The 25,598-nt window shown below is 51.8% G+C and overlaps 1 protein-coding gene across 4 annotated transcripts in view; it reads left to right on the plus strand.

Moving 5' to 3' along the window:
• NFATC2 (nuclear factor of activated T cells 2) overlaps nt 1-25,598 on the plus strand; it is a 151,320-nt gene that overhangs the window by 112,677 nt on the left and 13,045 nt on the right. The window lies entirely within an intron of this gene.

A 25,598-nucleotide genomic window follows, 5' to 3' on the forward strand; every position in this document is an offset into this window, starting at 1 on the left:
CACAAATAGGGTCCGTTTAACTGCTTCCACTCTCTTTCCATCTGCCAAATTTAGACCGAGGATAGGGCAACAGAAAGGAAGGAAAGCTAACCTTTTATTCCTGGAGAGGAAAAAGAAAAAAAAAAAAAAACTCCCACTATATAGTCTTCTGTTGTGTATTTCGGGGAGGGGGTGGGGTGGAGGGAAGGGGAGATCTTGAAGGGTGGCTGCCTCGGAAGGGTGCATGAATGGGGGCACGCGGGCAGGCTGCAGGCGGTCTCTACCACGTGCCCGTGGAACAGAGCCGCACATTGATGCAGGGAAACAGTGAGCTTCCGCTGTGGTGAGCCCAGCTGATGGGCTGGTTGGGCCAAAGGACAGATGCAGAGGCAGCCTTGTGTGTCTGTAGGTGCCCTAGTGGGTGGCAGGGCCCAGCCAGGGGAAGGCTTGTTGGGAGTGGCAGTGTTGGTGGCGTGGGTCTATGATGGAAGCGAGGGAGGGTGAGGGTGAGCTGTGCAGGCAGGACTCACCTGGGACCAGCCAGATGCCACTGCAGGGGCAGAGAGGGTGGGGCAGGCAGAGCTGCCTTCCCCTGGGGAAGGAAGGAAATGGGTGGCTTGGATTTCTGAATGAGAAGGAAAGCCTGTCCCACTGGCTGGCAACTGCAGTTCTAGCCTCGTCCTTGACTGGCAACAGCATCTGAGACACCCTGAAATGTCAATTATTCAGGAAAATTTACTCTCGGAAATGCAACCAAGATATAGGAAGTAAGAGGCAAAAAGCTTCGAAATAGCCACAATAGTTATCATGAAGACCGGGTGCTAGGCGTCAGACACAGTGAGTGCAGGGCGCTCACTCAGAGACTATTGACTTTTACTTTATGCAAAGTTTTGACAATCCGCCATTTTTTGTAGTTTCCACGTCCCCCCTCTTAAAACTGTCTTTCAAAAACTTCCCCCCAAGTGTATCCAGCAAAGGTCCTGAGAACCTCTTAGAGTCAGACTGCCCTGTGCCTTACAAAGGTGACCTCAGAGTACTGCTGAGTTAATCATTGAGCTGACTGGTCCTGAATATTCAAACGCAGACTGAGTTAGGAGCACTGTGTTCTGTTTTAAGGAGAGAGACCCTGGGGCCATCCATTCGCAAAACAATGTATACCCGAAATGGCGAAGATCAAGCGTCAGTGCTCAGCTGAAAGCGGGTAGCAAACTGCACTGGTGCGGAGTGCCTTCCCGACTGAGAGAGGGATGAAGTGGGCTGTAACCTGACCGCTCTCCACGCGTCTGCTCGGGGCTGGATCAGGCAGAGGGGCTCCATGAATAAGTGATGCCGGAGCAGGGGCTGGAACTGTCTTCCCCTGACTCTGTCCCATATCGCCTTGGTCTCTGGAGTAGGAAATGTGCCGGCCCCTCCCACCCTGTCTGTCATCCCACCACATAGACCAACGGGAGCATCTTGGAAAGAGAATGGGCTCAGTCGCTGGTTCTCTGTAATGCATCAGGACCCACAGTCATGAGTAAGCTCTGAGCACCTCTTGTTGCCCAGACAGAGGCTTGTGTTACGGAGGAAGCAGCTGAGGATGGAGACCCTTTGGGGCCTCCTGAGTGTCTGTCTGAACACAGGCAGGTTCAAGGTCAGAGTGAGGATGGCCTCCCAGAGGGTCAGTAACAGGAGTCAGCTCTAGGGCTATCTTGGAAAACCCAATACAGTGAACCTGCTTCTCCGGGTGGAGCCTTTTCTTAAGTACACTCTCCGTAAGCCCAGGCTTCCCTGCTGGCTCAGCGGTAAAGAATCCGCCTGCCAATTCAGGAGACACAGGTTCAGTCCCTGGTCCTGGAAGATGCCCTGGAGAAGGAAATGGCAACCCTCTCCAGTACTCTTGCCTGGGAAATCCCATGGACAGAGGAGCATGGCAGGGTACAGTCCATGGGGTCGCCAAAGAGTCTGACACGACTGAGCGACTAAATAAGGACAAACTGTAAGCCCCGTTCCCTGGAAGTTTAGGAGGCATTCTCTGAAACGAGGGTTCCGTGGCTGGAAAAGGGGAGAAACATTTGATAAAACCAAGTTTTTGTAGCACCTGTTTACTGCAGGACTTCTCAGAACCTTTACTGACCCCGTGGACACTCTCGGCTTCTAAAACAAGACGAATTGCTCCATTGCCTGTACGACTCCAGGGATGCTGCTCACATTGAGTATACTCTGTGTGAGCAGAGCCCTCCCAGCTGTATAGCCTGGCGTGCCTGGGACCCCTTTCCCCTGACGTTCAGGAAGAGTAACGCGGAGGCATCTCAGAGTTCAGAACCGGCCCTGCCCCATCCCGTGGACCGTGTTCAGGCTTCATGTTCCTGGGGCCAGAGCGGAGCACAGGGCAGGGGATGATCTCCACCCGTGTGGCCCCCAGATGCAGCCCTGTGGCCACTGGTGAGATGCTCTGCACCTGACGGGTGCTGTCCCCAAGCCTCTGCCCAGCCCCGGTCCCTTCAATGGGAAGGCGCCCATGTGGCCTGTTGTGTGTTCAGGGCTAACCCCAGCCTGCCCCACCGCTGAAGCCGCCAGGAAGAGGGCTACAGCATCGTCTGCCAACTGCTGGCTTTGCGGTCCCTCTCGCAGACGCCAGTGTACTCACAGAACGTTCTCAGGCTCCGCCGTTGACTTCATAAAGGTGGGGTTCAGACCGGTCAGTTCTCTGGTGTTTCTTCCTGACCAGTAAACTGGAAATCCCGGTGTCATCTCTCTAGTCTGTCTGCGAGACCTGCTAGGTCCTTTTCCATCCCTTTGATCAATTCCCCAGTGGAGATCCCCCCAGAAAATACACTCTGGCTGCCCGAACTCTAGCAGAAGATGCTCCTGGGGGCGGGGATGGGGGGCTATTTCTCAGATGCCATTCCTTTGCCTTGGGATTTTGGCAGACTTGACTTTCTTTGGTCATTTTGTGAGAGCTGGGCTGATTTGCTTTGAGGGTCAAAGGAAGGTTCCACAGCTGGAAAGGAAAGGGGTCACCACGGAGAACTTGGGTCCAAATGCAGACACGTCACCCTTGCGGTGGCCACGCCGCCCTGCTGTGATCCCGGGAAGCCCCGGCCCTTGGCGCGCTCTCCCCGACCCTTGGCTCACGACCCGGCGCGTCTGGTCTGCATCCCACCTGGTCCCACCGCTCTCCTTCCCAAGCTGCATTCCTGCACACAGACGCTGTCTGTCTTGGCCCCCGTTTTTTTCCCTTGAAACTCCAAAATGCAGCTTCTGCTTTCTCCACTCCAAGGACTCGAGACGTTTTCCAAAAGTCTCTTTCTGAGCTAGCAAAATAAGTGATATTCCAGGGCCAACGTATCCTCACTCCTCTCCTGTGTGCCTGCCAGGGCCCAGGCTTTCTTTCACAGTTCTTCTGAAATGCATGCTTTGCACACACATCCACTGTTTTTTTTTTTCCTCCTCTGTCCCACTTGTCCCCTTCTGTAACTGGCTTCTTGCTCTAAAGCCCCAGGCTGTACCTGGGAAATAACCTTCAGCTCAAAACAGTAGCCTGATTCTGGGAGCCCTGAGCAAATCCTTCCCTCCCTCCTTTCCTGCCCACCCCCATCTGGCTCCTCTCCTGACTTCCTCTCCCCTCTCCTCCATCCTGACTTAACTGGTCACCTTCTCTGTACCCTGGTGGCTCAGATGGTCAAGAGTCTGCCTGAAGTGCAGGAGACCCAGGTTCAATCCCTGAGTCAGGAAGATCCCCTGGAGAAGGAAATGGCAACCCGCTCCAGTATCCTTGCCTGGAAAATCCCGTGGATGGAGGAGGCTGGCAGGCTTGCAATCCATGGGGTTGCAAGAGTCGGACCCGACTGAGCGACTTCACTTTCTTTCTTCCTCCGTACCAGGCTGCGAGCTCAGAGGCGTGGGCTACTCTTGGTGGGTTTTCATCAAGAGGGCACCATGAATTGATTTCCCTTTTGAAGACGTCACTGGCTGCCTTTGGACAGTGGACAGTAGGGAGGCAAGAGATGGAAAACAAGGGGCTTGCTTCCTTTTAGACACACCCCGATAGAAAGGCAGTGAGCTCCGTGGCCCGCGTTGTGGGGAGCACGCAGGGGCGGGGCTGGCACGCTTTACAAAACGCTGCCTCCCCCATCCTCTCCTCCGTGCTGGTTTAAGCTCCTCCCTCCTAAGGCGGTGGTGAGAGCGTATTGAGTTAAGGTGCATCATATCTTAGGAACAGGGCTTGGCCCAAAGTACTCCCCGATAAATGTTAGCCGCTCTTTTTGTTTGTGAATTTAATTGACTTCTTGGAGGACAGGGTTCAAAATTTTTACCACACATCTGAGTAAGAGAATAAAAAGCGGCTATTCTGGTCTTTGGTGATGAGCCCGTGTGCCCTTAAGCCCTGTCTCTTCCACATGGGCTGGAGTAGAGGGGACAGAGCCCCAGGGCTCGGGCTCACAGTTCCCTTCCCAAGCTTCTCTCGGGGGCCGCAGGACATCTTCCTGCTCTGCATGCCCGGTGGAGCGTGAATGTCGGGCCCAAGTTTTGCTTGCTGTGCCCTTGGCAGAGGGTCCCAGCCTTTTACCCAGAGGCTCAATGTGCCAGAGCGTGAGAACCAGGTCAGGGCAGAGTGGACAGACAGACAGGCACACCCTCCAGCATGTAGGAAGTGGGGAAGCACACGTGCCTGGCACAGCTTGTCCGGCAGGTCGGGGGCCTTTCACTGGGGCTGCTCAGGGCCCATGGCAAGGCTGTCACAAAGCAGCTCCTGTTTGGAGAGGCGGGCGAAGCCCACGACAGCCTGCCTGCCGCTGACGACGGCTGTGCGTCCAGCCGCCGCATTGGCCCAGGCGGGCTGGGCTTCTAGGCAACCTCCCTGGGGGCAGCGGTGCTGACGGAGGCTGACATGCAGGGATCCTCTGCTCTGATGAGAACTGAGCAAAGTGGTTGCCTGGCTGATGGCACCATGGAGAGTGTGATCTGGATGTTGTAGCATGGGGCTGGGAGGGGACCAGAAAGCACCAAGGCCAGGCTGAACTCGCACGCCTTTGGTGGGCACCAACAGAGTCCAGGCTTCTGCTGAAGGCTTTGGTCAGCCGTCTTTTTTAAAGTTCATTAAAAGATATCTGTGTTTTTTATAAAGGCAGTGTGTCCACATGCTTGAAAAACACAATACAAAAAGATACCCAGTGACATCGTCCTCCCCTTTTTGCCCTGCTCCTTGACGCCAGGTTTCTCAAGCCTTCTAGAGTGGCATTTCTTGGTTTTGTTTTGTTTGTTTTTTTAATCACTGATGCCACCCTTTCCACTTAGGCCCCTTTTAAAACAATTTTTTTCCTAATCACCGCCGCCATGAACTGTCAATCCCAATACCTGTTTTGGTACCAGGCCCTTTGCAGCGCCACAGACCATGGTGATGTGTAAGATCGTCCTCGCCCTTGGGGGTGTATCATCCCGATCGGGAATGCACGCTGTGGTTTCTGTTTGTAATCGTGAGCACACGCAGATTATTTTCTTCTTTTCCCCCTTGGTTCTACCAAAGGGAGCAAAACATGCCGCAGGCCCCCCCGAGGTCGGGAGTGAGCGTATCTCGCCATTGCAAGCAGCACTTACGTACCCGCCACGCAGGGAATGGGCGGGCATGTCAGGGGCCCCCACTCAGGAATGAGAGGTCTGCTCTGGGGGTCCAGCTTTGACTCGGGGCCTGCTGGCTATAGAGTTTCTGGAATTGTCTTCCCTGGCTTTCAGGCTGGCCTCAGCGCTTCCCTCCTTCGTGACCTCAGGCTGATGACGGTGGCCCCCAACTCTGAGGGTGACTGCAGGCCTGGAAATGGGAGCATCCTGTAAGGAAAGCATTTAGACCTGTGCGTGTGCGTGCGGTGCTCAGTGGTTCATATTCTTCTCTGCCACCATCATCATCGATTCTGGGCCACAGCCATGGTCTGCGTGTTTGTGTCCCCTCAGTTTATAAGTTAAAGCGTGTCCCCCAATGTGATGGCTTTAGGCCGTGGGCCCTTTGGGAAGTGCTTAGGTCCCGAGGACAGAGCCCCATGACTGGGGTCGCTGCCCTTAGAGAAGAGACCTCTAGTTCCCTTCTGCCCTGTGAGGCGGGGATGAGAAAGCAGTCGTCTTGGAGGAAGTAGGCTGTATCTGCCGGCACTTTGATCTTGGACTTCTCAACCTCTGGAACTGTGAGAAACAAATATTTGTGTTTATCAGCCCCCATGTGACTGTTCTGTCATAGCCGCCCGACCTGATGAAGACAGACGTAGTAGGAGGGCAGAGCTGGCTCTGGAGAAAAGCTCCAAGGCTGACTCTCAGCCTGGGTCCTTGTCACCCCGCTGGGCTACTTCCAGTTAATTCAGCAGAAGGAATTCAGAGTCTTACTGGAAAGGGCCGAAGTCCAGGAAACTGCTTGCCTACAGAGAAGCCTTTCCGATGAATATTCAACCCTGAAGCTCCAATACTTTGGCCACCTGATGAGAAGAGCCAACTCGTTAGAAAAGACCCCATTTGTGGGGAAAGATTGAGGGCAGGAGGCGAAGAAGGTGGCAGAGGTTGAGACGGTTGGATGGCATCACCGACTCAATGGCACGAGTTTGAACAAACTCCAGGAGACAGTGACAGACAGGGACGCCTGGCTGCAGTCCGTGGGGTCGCAGAGAGTCGGACACGACTTAGGGACTGAACAACGTGTGAGAGCTCGTGGTCGACGATCACTGAGCCAGCGGCGCGTCTGCCTCCCTCTCCCCCAGGAGAAGCTTCTGTCCCAGTGGCACCTTTCTTTTGCCCCTCCTGGTGTTTCCTCACCTTCTGAGAACCTCTAGCTTCTAGCTGTGGCGCTTAGCTGTCCGTTCATCCCAAACCACGCGTACTTTGCGTTGCTGGCTCATGAACTTACGAGGCCACCTTCCAGCTGACTCCAGGTGCAGAAACGCTCAGCCATCTTTTTGAGATTCTGCAAAGCAGATGTTTTCAGAGGAATGTGCTCTTGCATTTTGAGGTCAGATGCTACCAAACCACAAGAAAGTCCATTCTCAGACTTGCTGTCCACTCAGCCTGCATTCCAGAGCAGCCTCTGACCCACAAAGAGCAGACAGGGCCCCAGAAAGAGGACCAAGGATATTATTTGGTGTCATCCGTGGGCCCCCCAGTCAGTCACCAAAACCCCCGGTTTTAACTGTACTACGTCCCGTTTCCACCTTCAGTATGAGGCTATGATCTGGTGGTAACAGGTGAACATCCTGAAAAAGGAATAAGGTGATCAGTTAAGCAAGATATATAAGGAGGTGAGCATCCAGACCTTTTTTTCCAAGGCTCTTCTAGACTTTCATTCTTACTAGCACAGCTTGCAGAAATTGCTAGGGCTCACTTCCTCCCTCGGTGTAAGTGCCAGGCAGGCTGGAGACGTGGCTTGTTTCAGGATCGTGAGCAACTGGGTAATTATTGTAATGTCATTCTGTGCAGGACCGTACTTGTGATGGATCTTGCCTCATCCCAGGTAATCACCTAAGATCGTGCAGAACGGGTGTCTTAAAAAACACAGAACTCCCCAGTATCAGCTTGAGCTGTAATTCATTCCTCTCTAGCAAAGTTAGAACTTGAAAGGTGATTTAGTTATTTGAGGCTATGAACTATATTGGAGGGGGACAGTCAATCAAATCTTATTTTAATACTAAATTTCTATTTTGTACTCCCTACCTTCTCCGGTATCATTAGATCTATTTCAGATAAATAGTAAGGTTTATTTTCATAGGAAAAAAAAAAAACCACCTTTCTTTAATGGAATAGCCCTGGTTTTGTTCCATTCCACAGAGTTGAGCTTTGGGTGCATTTTGTCTTTTCTTATCCCCGAGCTTAGTTCTGGACTCTCTTTTCTTGCTGTGGACCGACTCAACTTTATTTTAGCACCATTTTCTTTTACTTTTCATTCCTTTCCAAAAACAAAAAGAGAAAGGCTTTGTTCTTGGGAAATGATGAAACCATTTCTCTGGCTCTTCTCCACCGCATTCCTGACACCTCTTTAATTTGTTACGGGCCCTGGGATCTGGTTAGCTGAGACCGTGGCTGTAAGCGCAAGGCTGGAGCCTGGTTTGCTCATCCACGATGTCAAGTGTCTCTCTCTTGAGGGGAAGTCAAGGCACCCTGAGGGTGGAGTGTGAAGAGGGAGTCTGGGCAGGTCCTCAGATCCAGCCCTGCCCCTTCCTGGCGTTAGGATGACATCGGCGGCATCCCTTTCAGCTGCCATGAAATCAGATCTCCATCCAGGCAAGCGAAACAGTGTGTGCCGCGGTCATTTTACAGTGAGCACCAAGAACCCCGATCCGGTTTTATGACGAGATTGTCTGTTGCAGGCGGTTTGGACTTAAGTCCCAGGCATGCTGCAAACCAACAAATGGGTTTCATCTGAAGCCCGTTAGTTCCACCATCCCGGGAAAGTTGAAAGGCCGCTCCCTGGTTGTTAAGTTTCCAAACACCCTGGGCAGAGTGGAGGTTCTGTTGCATAAGCCGACTACGTGGGGAACGCCTTTGAAATGTTCCGCAGCCGGTTCTTATAGATTTCTGGAAGGGGATGGTGTCTTTTGAATGCTCAGCTTTATTGGAGGCCTAAAAAAGAATTGACCCAGCGTTGATGAATGCACCCTTTCCACGCCTCACAGCTGGACTGAGTTGTGGTCTCTGCAGGGCTTGGCACGGGGGCGCCCCACTGGTGCTCCATGGCCGGACTGAGCCTGCACATATTTTGTTTGGCCCACGCAGTGTTTAAAAAAAATATTTGGATTAGATGCCAACGTTTAAAAACTAGGAGGTTGCACATAAAAAGACAGATTTCCGGCTTTCCTTGGAAAATCCAAAGATCTGGCCGTCCTAGGCCCCACACTCTGCATGGCGGCTACCTGGAGTCAAAGTCAAGGCTGGTGCTAAGTAGAGACCCCCTCCTCTAGACAGAGCACACACTTGTGCACAGCTGCCCCCACCCCCTCCCGTCTCCTGACCACGGGTGGAATGTCCTCGCTCTTTACCAGTACGTCGGTACTGTCATTCCTCTTACACTTGGCCGACCCCACCCAGCCAGGGGTTCCATCAGACCTGTTTGGCGTTTGCCCTTGTTACCAGTCGTCGGGAAGTGCCACTCACATCTGTGGCTGCCTAGCCCAGTACCTGGTACGCAGCGGGGACTTTGGAGGTGTCAGCTCCCTCTTGCTTCCCTCCCCCTCCTTGTGGCTGGAGGTAAGATTTAAACACACCTTTTTGGCTGGAAATGCTATAAATATATATATAAATATAGAGTAGCACAATGTACCTACTTACCCACCCCTCGGCTTCACCTGTGGTCAACTCCTGGCCAATCTGGTTTGTTCTACACTTACACCTTCAACCACCTCCGTTTCACAATAATAATTGGAAGCAAATTCTCTACATCAAAAATCCTGGATACTAAAACCATACCATTTCATGTGTAAAGCTTCAATATGTGTATCTAAAAGAAAAGCATTGTGAAAACATTCATAATATACCACTCTTGTGCATGAAACTTAACAAAAAGTCCTTAAAATCAGGAAAGAGCTGGTGTAGAAAGTTCCAGTCATCTCACCCATATCATAAAGGTTTTCTCCTTGTTTTATTATTCTATAGTTTGGATCAGGATTCAGACCAGGCCCACACAGTGCCCCTGGATGCCTTTAGTGTCTAAGACTGTTATCATTCAGAGGTTCCCCCTGTAGATTAAATGGCAGGACCTGTTTTTTTCATTCTATCATCATCATTATTTAGCAATTTATTTGTTGAAAAAGACCAGATTGTTCATCCTATAAAGTTTCTCACAGTCCAGCTTTTACCAGTTATGTCCCCATGGTGAGGTTTAGCCTGTTCCTTTGTCCTCCGTATTTCCTGTAAGTTGACAGTCAGTTCTCGCACTTTCGTGGATTCGGGTTTAGTAGTTTTGGGCAAGACTGCTCCGCGGGGGAAGCATCTCTCCATCAGGAAGACCGTGGTGTCAGGTGCCGCCCTCTTGGTTGTGTCACTAGCTGCTGATATCTGTGCTGAGCTGCATTAATTCAGTGGTGCAGTGATTGCAAGGTGGTGATTGTTGTTCAGTCACTCAGTCGTGTCCGACTCTTTGCGACCCCATGGACTGCAGCACACCAGACTTCCCTGTCCTTCACTGTCTCTCGGAGTTTGCTCAAACTCATGTCCATCGAGTCAGTGATGCCATCCAACCATCTCATCCTCTGTCTCCCCATTCTCCTCCTGCCTTTGATCTTTCCCATCATCAGCATCTTTTCCAGTGAGTCAGCTCTTCACCTCAGGTGACCAAAGTATTGGAGCTTCAGCTTCAGCATCAGTCCTTTCAATGAATTTTCAAGACTGATTTCCTTTAGGATGGACTGGTTGGATCTCCTTGCAGTCTAAAGGACTCTCAAGAATCTTCTCCAGCACCACAGTTTAAAAAGCATCGATTTGGTTCTCAGCCTAATTTATGGTCCAAGTCTCACATCCGTAAAGTGGTCACATTCTGTTCTAATTCTGTCTTCCCTTCCTCTCTGTTAGCTGGAAAAGTTCTATAAAGAGAAACTTTCCTCCATCAACAATGGTAGAATTCATATAGGAAGAGCAGGATGAATGCTGCTTTCCCTCTATTTGCCAGTTTTTAAAATAATGGTTTGGTTCATTAACATCCTCCAGTGGTGATCAGTTAAGGACTTTTTTTATAAAGTACCATTATGAACTCATAGATTGAAACATAATTGATGTTTTAAGATTTTAATGGGCTTTTTTCTTGTTTCTTTTGTCCTTATCATTTGATGGATCTAAATAATGACTTCCTCTCCTTTCTCCCCCTGGCTTATGAAGCAATGTGCTCAGATATTCTGAGGCATCAGGAAAGAAAGATTTCTGTATGTAAACTGAGAGTTGTATTCCCTGTATGTGTGAAGGGGAAAATCATAAAATAGCTCTTGAGTGCCAGCTGGCTGAGATATTCCTTGCAGTATTGTGTGGTTTAAATAGTTAGTTTGCAGGGCAGGGGAAAGTTATGTATTGATGAGAATGTAGAGGGCTTCTGTAAGTGAAACCCAAAGTAACAATAGCTTAAACGAGATGGATGATTTCTTTCTCATGTAATAGCACAGACATAAGCAATCCAAGGCTGGTATTCTGGTCCCATGGTGCCAAGACTAGGCCCTTTCTTTTCACTCTGCCATTTTTAGGAGGGTACTCTTACCTGCACTGTCTAAGATGGCTCCTGGATGCAGAGAAGGTCCAGGAAAGGGGGGAAGAAAGGCATGTCCTGTCCCTTTAAGGTCATGACCTGGAAATTGAATTTATCCCTGTATCTGATGCCTCATTGGCCAGAGCCTTGTCATATGACCACAGTGAGCTGCAAAGGAGGCTGGGAAATGTAGTTTTTATATTTACCCCACCATGTGCAGCGTGGTGCTGGTGGCTCAGAGGGTAAAGCATGTGCCTGCAATGCAGGAGACCCGGGTTTGATCCCTGGGTGGGGAAGGTCCCCTGGAGAAGGGAACGGCAACAACAAGAACGCTCCAGTGCTCTTGCCTGGAGAGTCCCATGGACATGGAGCCTGGTGGGCTGCGGTCCACAGGGTTGCAAAGAGTCGGACACGACTGAGCACCTTCACAACCATGTGCAGAGCTAGTGGAAGACGGGGAGAATGGATTTGGGGGAAAAAGATACAAAAGGAGGTTGGATGTTTTGTTTTGTTTAATATTCTTAGGAGTTATCGTCCTCTATTCCACAAACGTTTATTGAATGCTTCCTATATGCCAAGTACAGTTTTTAGCTCCTGGGGACACAGCAGTGCATAATAAAGGTCCCTGCTTTCAAGAAGCTTACCTCCCGGTTAGGGAGCCCAAACAAATAGTTAAATAAAGATGCAGTTGTCTCTCTGTATCTACAGGGACTTGGTCCCAGGAACCCCCTGCAGATACCAAAACCCACAGCTCCTCAAGTCTCATATATAAAATGATGCAGTATTTGCATATAACCTATACATTTCCTCACGGATGTTTTAAATCACCTCTAGATTAATTGTAATACCTGATACAAGGTAAATGCTAAGTAAACAGTTGCCTAGCTTTTAGAACTATCTGAATTTTTTCCCCCAAATATTTCAGTCCATGGTTGGTTGATCCTCTGGCTATGGAACCATGGATGGGGAGGGCTGACTGTGTATAATAATGTCAGGCGGTTATAGTCTATGAAGAACATCTACAGCAGCAGAGGGAAGAGGCCTTACGTCCAGTTATTGCTAATTCTGCTCAAATTCAGACTCAATCCAGGAACCCCAAAACATTTGTTACCTTTTCCCCTGGAACGGGTCTCTTAGCTTGCTATTGACATTGGGGGTCTGCTCATTTGTCCTGAGGCTTCTCCTGTGCTCTGCAGGACATTTAGCAGCAGCCCTGGACTCCACTCACCAGATGCCAGTAGCAGCCCAGCGCCCCCCCCGACACACACACCCCAGCTGTGACAACCAGCAGTGACTCTGGTAACTGCCAGATATATTCTGGGGGGAGAACTGCCCCCAGTTAAGAACCACCAGTCGGAAGGGTCCAGTGCTTGATTCTGCTTGAAACAGTAGCTTCATAATGTTGAGTGTTGACTCTAAAGCTCTGTTTCGTAGACTGGAGAGTTCTGGGCTCCTGCGGGGTGTGGGAAGCCCCTAGGATCTCCTTCCTGGCTACGTTTGGTGTTTTCCCTGGTGAGTGCCCAGGACAGTGGCTTCAGGATCAGAAGATGTTGATAAGTAGCTATTACCAGAGGAAGCTTGACTCGGAGCCCCACGTGGCCTCTTCCTTGCTTGTGGCCTTGGGCGAAGCATGTGTGAAAAGCAATTTTATAGACTGTTGTGTGCCCCACAGATACGGGGGAAGGCCTCCTCTAGCAAGTGGCTGGCAAGCTGCTGCCTCAGGAAACTGCCAGGAGGCGTCTCCTGCGGCATTTGTTTTCTTGGTTTACCTTTAATCAACTGCTGTCCATTCATTCGTTCCTTCTCTGAATGGACATTCACTGTGCACCCACTGTCTCCTGGGCTTTGTGCCAGGAGCTGGGCTGAAATAGTGACTGCGGCAGACAAAGGCCCTCTTGGGACCAAGTGTCTCAGGGAGACGTTAATAAGAAGCCGGATGTGAGAGCTGAACCGTCAACAAGGCTGAGTGCCAAAGAATTGATGCTTTTGAACTGTGGTGTTGGAGAAGACTCTCGAGAGTCCCTTGGACTGAAAGGAGATCCAACCAGTCTATCCTAAAGGAGATCAGTCCTGGGTGTTCATTGGAAGGACTGATGCTGAAGCTGAAACCTCCAATACTTTGGCCACCTGATGCGGAGAGCTGACACGTGTAAAAAGACCCTGATGCTGGGAGAGATTGGGGGCAGGAGGAGAAGGGGAAGACAGAGGACGAGATGGCTGGATGGCATCACCGACTTGATGGACTTGAGTTTGAGAAAGCTCCAGGAGATAGTGAAGGACAGGGGAGCCTGGCGTGCTGCAGTCCATGGGGTCTCAAAGAGTCGGACATGACTGAGTGAGTGAATGGCAACCAATACAAGTTTCAGACGGGCCCAGTGCTCTGAGTAAAACTCAGAAGTGAAGGTAGAGGAGGGTGTATCTTCAGGTGGAGCCATCAGGGACAGCCTCCTTGAGGAAAGACCTTGAGCTGAGACCTCACGGAGGAGGTAGGGGCAGGGAATTCCAGACAGAGGGAACAGCCTGTCTGAGTGTTGGTTTGTGTGGAGGAGAGAAGAGGGGCCTGGGATAGTTGAGATGCATGACCAGGAGATGAGATTTTAAGGGCAGGCCAGATCTCAGACGGCCTCCGAGGCCATAGCAAGAGGTTCAGATTTGATTCCTGGAGGGAAGGGAAGCTGCTGGCAGGTGGAAGGTTGCAGTCTGGTTGTGTGTTTGACAGGCTGGCAAGTATAGGAAATAATTATAATGTAACGACATGCCCTGCCGGTTAATAAGCACCTTTGGAAGGCAGAGACTAATTATGTCCGAAATCAGGGCTGTGAGACCAGGCTGAGGCGTGAGGCCGTGACTGGTCTCAGGTCTCAAAGCTTGAGGCTCAGGGGATGAGCTGTTGGAAGTGTCCATGTAAGAGAGTGATCTAGATTCAATTCATAAACAAAACGGAGCCTTGATCTTGGGCCTTTCACTCTGTGTATCTGATGAGACATCAGAAAAGTAGCTTTCCCTCCAGACCCAGGGATCTGACTGCCTCCTGGACGCTGTGTGTGGACACCCGGCAGGAACCCCAGCCTTGGCCAGTGCTCAAGTGAGCTCATTACCTGACCCTACTCTGTTCCTGGCCCCTCTCCCCTATCTGTCGTAAGGCATTTGAGATGTTGCCATAGGCAAGTGACTTAATGTCCATGACCTTAGTTTCCCCATCTGTAAAATGGGAGTAATAGCAGTACTTCAGGTTTAAATGAAGTGAAATATGAAAAGTGCATGTAGGAGGGTCAGCCATGTGGCTGGCAATTGTCAGCTTCAGCATCTTGCTCTGTCCAGGGTCGTGCCGACCCTCCTTTACTAGTTTACCAGCACTTCCGGTTGAGGCCAGGCCCTCGGGACACCCTGCTGCATGTAGGGTGCGAGGGGTCCACCGCAGTCCTGTTTGTGCCAGCAGAGGGTCAGAAGCAACCTCAGTATCTGATCATGAGAGTCAAGCCGCACGAGGGGATCCTGAGCGGCTGGAAACAAGAGTGGAAGAAGGATCTTCTCCTGTTTGTTTTTATGGTTTGGATTTTTTTTCCATATGCATGTGTTTACTTTAAAAAAATTAAGGGAAAAAAGATAAAAGGAAGGGACACATTTCAGGTCCTAGCAATGACCCTAAAAGCTATTAAATAATATTTTAAATGGGCACGTAGAAACAGAACGCTTTCAGTCATGCCTGCAGATGCACCTCCCGCTGTTTGGAGGTGTTACTGTCCTCGTCCACCCCTCTTGGCTTTGAGTGGAGAACACGTCGCTGTGCTGAGGTTTTCTTGCTTCTGACCCCGTGCCCAAGCCATCACCTCTGCCTAGAATGTCCTCCCCTCTCCCTGATGCTTTTTGAAACCTGACCAGCATTTCAAGACTCTGACAAGCTCCCTGCAGCCATAGGGTTTTTCTGTTCGTATGAGTCCTGGAGACACACCTGGTTCCCTGCAGTTGCTGTTTATTACATATACCTTTCAGGTGTTTCTCCATATTTTTTCTCTCTCACTCAGTTCAAGGCTCCGGGTGGTGAGGACCAATGTCTCTAACTTGTCTGTACCCCAGCTTCCCTGGGGCTGATGTTGCACACAGTAGGTAAGCCTCTCATGGCATTTTCTAAAGTCCGCTTTGTGCAGGCCAGCCCAGCTCCCTGCACGTAAGATGCTCACCACATATTTGTGGAACTGAATGAATATCCCAGAATGAAATGGAGATTATATACTGCCTGGGTCTTAAATGACTTATAACTATTCATCATAAAACCACAATGGTTCTACTTCTTTTTAATAATAATAGAAGCTAATATTTAGATATCACTTATTATATTCCAGGCACTCTTCTAAGACATCATTATATTAATTCATTTAATCTTCACAACAGCCTCATGAGGCATGGACTGTAATTATTCCTGTTTTATAAATGAAGAAACTAGTCCAGAGAGGTTAAGTAACTGGCCCAAGATCACACAGTAACTGAAGAACAGTGAATAAAGAATACAGATATTCTTTATCTAGTTTTTTTGGGAGAAAGATGCCGTACATTTCTTTGGGAGTTCAGGAGTACAAACAAAGTCCAGAGCAACTGCTAGCAAGGTGTGACACCATATAAAATCTGGGGAGATGACCTGTGCCCCAAGTCCTAGAATCAGGTCTTATCACTACAGCTTTAGGGCTGTGAGCTTTGCCAAAGGCCATTAAAAAAGTTTGAGAGATGTAGCGGGAAGAACCGCAGAATTGAAGTGGTAGATGTTTAATCCAATGTCTGTAAGCCTAAGATGTCAGTCAGTCACCTTCCCAGCTGGCACTAGTGGCAAAGAAGCCCCTCTGCCCACGCAGGAGACCTGAAACACGGGTTCGATTCCTGGGTCAGGAAGATTCCCTGGAGGAGGGCATGGCAACCCACTCCAGTATTCTTGCCTGGAGAATCCCCAAGGACAGAGGAGCCTGGCAGGCTACTGTCCATGGGCTCACAGAGAGTCAGACACGACTGAAGTGACTTAGCACACACCCACCTTCACCTTTACAGCAGTATTGATATTTACTGTGAGCAGTGGGGGCATCTTACTCGCTTGGCATTGTAAGGCCAGCTTGGAGTTTGGGGCCCTTGGGTGTCCTGCTGGCCCTTGGTGGGGATGCAGTGCGGGGTCCCGTCCCTATGGGGACGACATGGAGGACTCCGGCAGGCCTGCCAGCCCCTCCTCGATGCCACGCTCTCCAGGCCCCCAACTGCCCCGTGGACTTAACAGAGGCCGAGTCCAGAGAGTGGGCCGGGGCAGGCCTTCAAAAATCTGCTGGCTTCGGGGCCTGCGAGGAAATCCACTGCTCGCCTCCAGCCGGCAGCTCTGCCCAGCGCTGGGCCATCCCGGGGCTGTTGTGACAGCAAAGCTGAGCGCCATGGAAACGATTGTGCAACCGCAGGAGCGGGCTGCCCGCAGGGCCGGGCAGCTGCTCTCCGCCGGGTCGGTGGCGCAGCTTCGACCTGCCCCCCGTCCGCGTGGGAGCCTGCAGAGCTTGGCCAGGGCGCCCTTTTTGCAGAGACACCCACAGGCTCGCTCCCCCTTCTCATGCCAAGAGGTGGCCCTGCTGCCTCCGGTGCCCTGATTCCGACCGCCGCCTTCCAGCGCCCCATCCTCCTGGAGGCGCGTACCCTGGGGACGCCTCGCGGTGGGCATCTGAGCTGGCCCCGGCCTTCTCTCTTTGAGCAGCGCCGTGTTTGCACCCAGGCCTGGCCGGGCCCTCCCTCCCTTCTGGGGCTTCAGGCATTTCTGGGGGCGGAAGACAGAAACCAGCCCTGTGTTTTCCAGGCTGCCAGGCTTCTGAGAAATTCACGCCTCAGCCCAGAAACTCCTTCTCCCACTCAGCCCCGGCCCCTTTCAGAGAAGAGGATACCCGCCCCTCTGCCCGCCAGTTTCCTGTTCTCTGAGGAGGGGGAAGGGTCTGTCTGGGGAAGGACTTCAGGCCCACCGCTGGTGCCACCGCTTTGGGCCCCGGCCCGTCCCCGACCCCAGCCCCTAGCTGTCTGATGTCAGAGTGCAGGCCATGGGGGGCAACTGGCCGTGGGCTCTTGGCGCCTGACCATGGCTGGGAGCACCCTGGGAAGTTTCCTAAATCCAGACTCTAAATGGCAGCCCTGGGGGACTGAGGTGCTGGCTCCCTTGAGGGCTCTGCTGGACTTCCAGGGGCCCGTCTGTTTGGCTGATGGTAGGGAGGCAGGCAGGAAAGGTGCTCAAATAGGGGTGACTGGTAGGACAGGGCCCCCACCTGTGGGTGCCCCGAATTCCCATGGGGGCTCATTCAGACTGATGGACCTTTCAGGGAGCAGGAGGATGGGATGTTTCCACGTAGACACTGGCACCTCCAGTTTCTGCACTGGAAGGTTGGCATTCTGGCCTCAATTCTTGAAACACAGTTCTCCTCCAGCTTTTGCTGAGCACCTCCTGCCACTTTGCAGAGAACACATCAGAGGGCACCGACTTGGTGACTTGCGTTGTGGTTTGCAACGTGGCCACACGTAGTGTGTGTGCCTGTGCACACATCCAAAATCAGGCCTGCAGAGGACAGCCCCAGGTCTGCAGTGGGCCGCAGGAGAACCAGGCTGACCCAGCCAGGGCCTCCCGGACCTCAACGGTTAACTCTGGTCATCTCAGGTCTGAACAAAAAGCTTCTGTCTTTACCATTAAACCAACGTTTACTGGCGAGGCGGGAAGGCAGGACAGAGCGGTTCCAAGCCTGTGCCCTGGACTGCCGCCTGCATTTAAGTCCTGGCTCAGCCAGCTGCGGGCCGTCACTCTGAGCAAGGCCCCTCAGCTGAGTTCTTGGTTTACTGTACTGCAAAATGGGAAGAATAATAACAGTACCGCCTACTCAGGGAGCCTTGTGAATGCTGGCTGGTTAACGCACGTAGCTTCCTTAGGCCGGGACCCGGCACCGAGCAAGCGCTCAGAAGGTGCCAGCTTACAGGAAGACTTCTTGACAGCGGAGGCCGTCGGGTCGCGTGCCGGGTGATTGGGGGGCGGTCCCTGCCCGATGAGGAAGACATGGTAAATACGACAGAAACGTGTTTCTGATGATGAGACACGCTTTGAAGGAGAGACACAGACACTGTGGGAGGAGACTCCAGACAGGGTCTGGGAGGGCCTCTCAGAGGAGGTGGCCTTCTCTCGTGCTGTGTGTGCCAGAGCCCCCCACCGCCTGCTCCCCCACGGGCACGCTGCCACTGTTCCCCGGGCTGGTTCTTGGGTCGGAGGCACAAGGCGATCTCGTCTCGTCTTCCTTCTGGGTTCACTCCATCCTTGTCCCCTCTTCTCCTCTGCGCGTCTCCCACCTCCTCTCTCCTCCCATCCTTCTCTCTCCCTCTCTCCCTTCTTTCCTTTAAATGCCAGACAGGCTTCATTAAATACACGTGAGGTATAAAAAAATAATACAAATGAATACGTGTACCTACCCCAAGTGTAAAGAAAAAGAGCATAATCATTGTCTTTGTACTCTTCTGCCTTCTAAAACATTTTGTATTTGCAAATCTTTCAGTTCTGTTTCTCTACAGGAGGAGTCTTTAAAAAAAAACTTCTCTCTGATTTTCATTCTCACAGTGAACCTCTTTTTTTGGCTAATTTTTTTATTAAAAACTTTTAAAATTGTAGTATCGTTCATTTACAGTGTTGTGTTAGCTGCAGGTATACAACAAAGTGATCTAATTGCACACAGATATTCTGTTTTATATACATGTGTGTGTATACTCAGTTGCGTCTGACTCTTTGCGACCTGTGGACTGCAGCCCACCAGGCGCCTCTGTCCATGGGATTCCCCAGGCAAGAACCCTGGAGTGGGTTGCCATTTCCTCCTCCAGGGGATCTGCCCAACCCAGGAATGGAATCCGAGTCTCCTGCACTGGCAGGTGGACCCTTTACCACTGTGCCGCCTGGGAAACCCATTTTATATATATAGTATGTTAAAATCTTCACTATCAGACTCAATGCTCAGGTTCTGGCTGCCTCATAAACGCCCTTTCCCCATGGTTTGTCTCGACTGTTGAAATGGGTTTTTCTGTTTCTTTGGCCTGTCCAGGCGCCCTTCATCTTCTCCCCTAGCTCTCCTTGCTTTGGAGAAACAGGTGGCCTGCACGTAGCCTGGGTTTTGTCGGCTGCAGCTCCTCGGTGCCGTCGATCACTGTTGCTCTGTCCTCAGCATTTCCTGTAAGTCAGGAGTGAAACGAGCGCTGGATCAGGTTGGGTTTGACGCTTTGGGCGAGGCTCCCTCCTAAGCCGTGGTGTGTTCCTCCATCAGGGGTGCTTGGGTCCACTGTCTCTCTTCTGCAGTGGTCATATCATGATGCTTCCAGCCTGGATTGAGCACAGAGGGTTTTTTTTCACTATTTTTTGGGGAAAAATTTTTGAATTGGAGGATAATTGCTTTACAATACTGTGTCGGCTTCCGCCAGACAACAATCTGAATCAGCCGTAAGTACACACGTGCCCCGTCCCTCTTGAACGCCTCCTACACGCCTCGCCCTAGGTGGTCACACAGCATCGGGTCGAGCTCCTGGAGCACAGAATTTTGAGTGTATTTTTTCTTCCCTACCACCTTAGACTTATTGCTATCCTCACTCCATTTTGTGTTTGTCTCTTTGCTTTAAAAAAAAAATAATTTCACCACCTGTTTGACTCTCTGAGCAGGATGTTGAGCCGCACGAGTCTTGAATGCTTAGAAATTTTACATGGATGCGGTCACGCTGTAACTAGTTTCCTCAGCTTGCCTTTTCCCTCAGCATGACGTTCGTGGCATCCATAGGGTGTCGTTCTTGTAGCTGCACTTCTTTTCTCTGCCGTGTTGTAGACCATCATAGAGCTCATCAAGCCACTGTATGGACTGTGGACATTTGGTTGTTTCCCGTGTTTTTTTTACCCCTATGCTGGTAGATCAGTGGTTTCCAGAATGTCCTTTCTCTGCACACAGAAGAGTTTCTGTTGGGTTGTACTTAAAAGTGGAATTGCTTGGTCACTGGGCGTACCCTTCTGCTGCGTTAGTCAACAACACCAAAGTGTCTTTGGAAGCGGTTGCACCAGTTTATACTCCCATCAGCCTCGGAGAAGTCATCCCCTGGCTCCGCATCCTCCCACCGTTTGATACTGTACGATTACTCGAGTGTTTGCACAACTCGTGTGGGCGAGATGCTGTCTCTCCACGAACAGCAGCTTGGAGCAGTTAACGTTTATCTTTGAAAAGGTTTGCACTTTCTGAGCATCGTCTGGGATGGTGCTACCGAAAATGTGTCACTGGACCCACAGCATGTGTGTGAGTGGGGAGCGTGTCAGAAGTGCAAATTCTTGGGCCCCGCCCATCCCAGACCTGCTGAATCAGAAACACGAGGGTTGGGCCCAGCAGTCAGCGCTTTTACCAGCCTGCCAGTGATCGTGAAGCTCCTCGAGCTGGAAGAACTGGTCTAGGAAGTCTCTTTCTCCCCGGATGACAGAGAGTGACGCTTCTATATTGTCTTCCACTTACATCACAGTCTTACCTTTCACACTTACGTTTGTAATCCACCCGAATTTGACTGTCGTGTCCAAAACAAAGTAAAGCTCTCATTTCCTTGCTTTCCATGTGGATGAGGGGTGGTCCCAGCTCATCCGTTGAGAAGTCCATCCTTTCCTTAAGGGCCTGTAACCCGTCAGTGTTGTAAACAGTGTTTTCAAGTGAGTGCAGGCGCCTTCCTGGTCTCTCAGCTTTGCTCCATAGAGTTTGTCCCCAGTGACAGTTCTTAATCACAGCCACCTTGTAGATATTCTTGATTTTGGGTAGGTTTAGTCACCAGCTGGTCATTCTCTAGTAAGTGTCTTTTGACTTTTCTGCAGATATGTTAAGAGGGTCATCTTGTCAGGCTTGACAGAATGGCATTGAATCCTGATGTGAACTTGAGATCATCGAATCCTTCGTTCAACTTGGGGAAAATGGACACTGTACAGGACTGTGTGTTTATGGGGTCCTTCTCAAACCTGCTCAAGGGCATCTGTTAGAAGAGAAGTAAAGTGCGCGCCCATTTGTGCAGGGTCTTGCTGTCCTTCTGGCCCCTGGCCCTGCCACATGGGCCGCACTGCACCTCACAAATTCATCACTGTGGTCCCCACACCCACCTCCTCCCCTTGAAGCTCAGTGGCCGCAGGGGACATGTCCCCAGGGTTGGGATGATGGAGGGCTGTAGCTGGAAAGCTGATCCTCGTATCTCTAAGTGTCTCCAGTTTCCTGAGGCTGGGCTGCTATTAGAAACCTGCCTCCTGCTAAGGTCTTTTCGTGGGCAATTTGTAGCCACATCCCAGCTGGCATGTGAAATGCACTCAGAACAGAGACGCTCACAAATGGAGAAACAGTTTCTCCTCCTTGAAGCTGGACAGAGTGGAAAACAAAGATCCCACAGTTGGGTCTTAAGCCTGTTCGCGGCGTCATTTAACATGCCGACTGTGTATCGAGCTCGGTACGAGGTGCTCTGCGGGCCTTGGTCCGTGTGGGACTCTGGAGCCGGGACTCCACCGGTCAGACAAGGAGCCCACGGGGGACAGAGAGTGCAGCCCACAGCTCAGAGCCCCTGGATTTTCCCCTAGGACAGCAAAACATGGTTTCTTTCTCTTGGCATCTGCTCTGCAGAGACGAGTATTACAGCACCCCACGTTTGACCACGATGGAGTCAACACTCAGAAGCCAGTTTGTCCATTCATTTGTTCCCTCTCTCACTTGGCCATTCATCCAGCTGTTTATTGTTCGCTGCTGGGGGTTCTGCAGGGAACACACTGCTCTCTTTGAGCTCGTGGTCTCATGATAACACCAGCTAGGACAAGTGCTATGTCAAAAGGTGAGGTAGGGCCGAGGGGCATGGAGAGTGGCGGGGGTGCTGCTGTTCCAGAAGGGGAGCGTCCCAGAGGGGACACGAGCAGAGATCCTGCTGAGGGACGCCTGCCGATCTCTAAGGGAAGAGCATCCCTGGAGTGGGAACAGCAAGTGCAAGGGCCCTGGGGCAGGAGTGTGCTTGGTGCGTCTGGAGCGTAGAAGGCGGGCTGGGAGGGGGCACCGACGACAGTGAGGAAGAGAAGTGCATCAGCTTCGATCTTAAAGGGACGGCCTTTGCCGAGGCCAAGTGGGACCCGTGGGTCACAGCTGGGGATTGGTGCTGGCTGGTGAGAGTTCATCCAAATGGGATTCTTACGGAAGGCCAGTGGGTGTCCAGCTGTGGAGAGTTGCAGCTGGGCAGCCACTCACCTCTGTCACCTTCTGGGATCGCCCGGATCTCCCTGTCAGATGGGCCCCTGCCTGGGAGGCTGAGATGGAGAGAGGGTGCCTGTGCCACCAGAGCCAGAGTGACACCACGGGCGGGCGCAGGCACTCTCAGGTCTGGACACACAGGCTGCTGGTGGGTTTGTAGGGAGCGGGCTTCAGCTTCCCTCTTCTGCTGGAGATTATTGCCAACAGAAGCCAATGGGGACGGCTCGAGTCACACCTGGGAAGCTGCCATCTCTCTCTGTTTCGGCTGCACGGATTCTTCACTGTGGCGTGTGGGCGTCTCCTGTGGAGTATGGGCTCTAGAGCGCGTGGGCTCAGTAGTTGCGATACGCTGGCTTAGCGGCCCCATGGCACGTGGGATCTTAGCTCCTTGACCAGAGGTCAGACTTGCGTCCTCTGCCTTGGAAGGCAGATTCTTAACTCCTGGACCACCAGGCAAGTCCTGCGTGTCTCGCTGAGCCCCAGGCCTTGGCTGTGCGTTAAATCTTAGGGATATCCAGCACCGTCTCACCTTTCAGGTTTGTACCCCAGGCTTGGCCTTGTGGCCCCAAAGGGGCCAAGCCACTCTTTGCTTATTAAATCTCATCCCCTAGATTAACTACAGTTAATGCTATGTTAGTGCACTCTCAGTTTTCCTTGAATACTCGATGGGTGACTTCTACTGTGTTACCCTGACCAAAGTTGGGGTCTCCCAAGGACCAGTCTCTGCTCCGAGGTGCATTCAGAGAAGCAAGTTCTGACTGCCAGATGATAATCACAAAAGAATTCCCATCTCCGGTAGCTTGAGGCACACTGGGGTAGGTTTCAATTCTGACTCTGTGACTTAGCATCTGTATAAGTTGTGTATGACCCTTAATCTCTCTGTGCCTCAGTTTCATCACCTGTGAAATGGGGACAGTTAATACCTAATCTGTAGGACTACCAGAGCAGACTGAGGGCATCTCCCCGGTCTATTTAATTATAATTAAATAATTATACGTGGAGTGTGATAGAAAGTGTGATATAAAATTTAAAAATAATGATAATTACTATTCTGCTGCATAAAATTATTACTCTACTCCCCTGTGTTGAAAGGCAAATCCCTAACCACTGGACCACCACAGAAGTCCTGCCATCTCTCACTTCTGAAGGCTTCATCTGCAACTAACAGAACAGCTGACCTTCAACCTTCCTATTAACTGGGGTTTCAGACCAGCCTCTGGAGGCCATCAAAAACCAGGATTAACCAGGCAAATTCTGGTTAAATCTAAAACAATCAGGAGTTTGTCTCTCATTCATTGACTCAGCTGTCTCTCCAAGAACATTTACTGAGCACCTGCTGTGTGCCAGGCTCTGTCCTTGGTGCTGGGGTTACGGCAGTGAGTGAGAGACGAGGTCCCTGCTCTCATGGGGTGATAACAACCCAGCGAGGGGCTGATGCCACCATGTCCTGAGCTTCAAGATACAGGGTCCTTCTAGCCTGAACCATGCTGGCCCTCCCCACCAGCCAGGAGCCATCACCGTGGTAACCATGTGCGAGGGAAAGGCGGGCTTCGCTCTGGCCCAGCTAGTGCTAGGCTTCTGTGAGCACTGGCACACGTCCCCGGAGGCTGGCTCAGCACAGGGCACCCCCCCCCCCAGTGCTTGGCACCTTCTTGGCTGCCAGCCACCGACCTGCCCTCCTCCCAGTTAGCACCTCGGCTTCTTACTCGAAACCGGAGCCTCAGAAGCGCCGTGTTTACTCATCCTGAGAGCTGAGGACAGTTTGGGACGAGGTGGAGCACTTTTCTCGTAGGCCCCGCGGTCTTGCTGGTGAGACGCTGGGGCTGCTGAGGGGCTTGGCTTCCGGGGCCTCTGGCTTGCAGAAGGTTGGTGACTCAGAGGCCGCTGTGTGTGCTGCTGGCCCAGTGCAGCCGGCACACTGTGGAGGGTGGCCTGGGTGGGGGCAGGAGGGCCCTCTCGGCAGGATGTGAAAATGCATCTCCGGGGGCCCGGCTGACCTCAGACCCACCCACGCTGCAAACTCAGAAGCAGCTTCCAAGGTGAAAGTGCTTTGGTGAGAGAAGGTGGCCTGGTCACCCATCAATTCAATCTGTTAACCAAATGTTTTGTGTGAGGTAGACTAGTACACACTAACCATGTTAATGGGAATGGAGGCCAACATGGGGTTTTCTGTTAACTTGCATTGTTCCGACTGTCTTTCTAAGAGACACTCATTTCACAGATGAAAAACCTAGGTCCACGAAGTGAAGCAATTGGCTCCCATTCCATCAGTGAATGTGTGTGTGGGGGGGGCGGTGCTTGCAACATGCTGGATGCTGTCTACAGCACCTGTGTCAACTCACTGATTCCCTCTAAAACTGGTAAAACTCCCTCTCAGATTAAGAACCAGCATCGCCCACTTTCTGCAGGGCAAGAAAGAGATGCAGAGATATCAGAGAGTGGTGGTCTTGGGCAGAGCAGCTGTCATAACAGAATTCCAGAGACTGGAGAGGCCCACCTCCAAACACCATCGCACTGGGGGTCCGGGCTTCCACATGGCAAGCTGGGGGACACAGTTGGGTCCCTAGCACGAACTGTGCTGTCCCGAGCAAGGTGAAGGTTTGATCGAGGGGCCTGAGTCAGGAGTTGGGGTTCTGTTCACGTGTCCTGGGAGAGTTAAAGTATCTGAGGGACACCTGGGGTGATGTCACACACACAGTCCTCGCTGCGCACTCCAAGGGCTCTGTGAGGTGCGAGCCGTCCATGCCAGGCCCAGACCTGTGACTCTCACAGGGAAAAGTTTAGGGTCTGGTCCCTGCTTGGTCCAGGCAGCCAGTGGCTTCTTGGCCTGCACAGTGGCCGGGGAGCCCGGGCCCCAGGTGTACCTCATGGTCGCCCAGCTCCTTGGCCCTGCCCATCCTCCTCCTCCCCGGGCGAGCCGCGGGCGGGCTGTCAGAGGGGCTCCACGGTGCGGGCTCACCAGGTGCATGCGGAGACAGCATTCGCTGGATGGACAGTGAGGTCTGTCAGTTCTTACACCAAACTGGGCTGAGGGCCTCGAGAGGGAGACAGATGTGGCTGAAAACTTTCGGGGGCCAATTTCAGGACCAAATGCCTAAGCCTGATGGAGCATGAAGTGGCCAGAGATGCCTCCTTGGGGGCAGTGGGCTTAGGTCGGGCTCTAGAAACACATGGAGAAATGT

Source organism: Oryx dammah, unplaced genomic scaffold (assembly GCF_014754425.2).
Source record: "Oryx dammah isolate SB20612 unplaced genomic scaffold, SCBI_Odam_1.1 HiC_scaffold_10, whole genome shotgun sequence".
NCBI classification, from domain to species: domain Eukaryota; kingdom Metazoa; phylum Chordata; class Mammalia; order Artiodactyla; family Bovidae; genus Oryx; species Oryx dammah.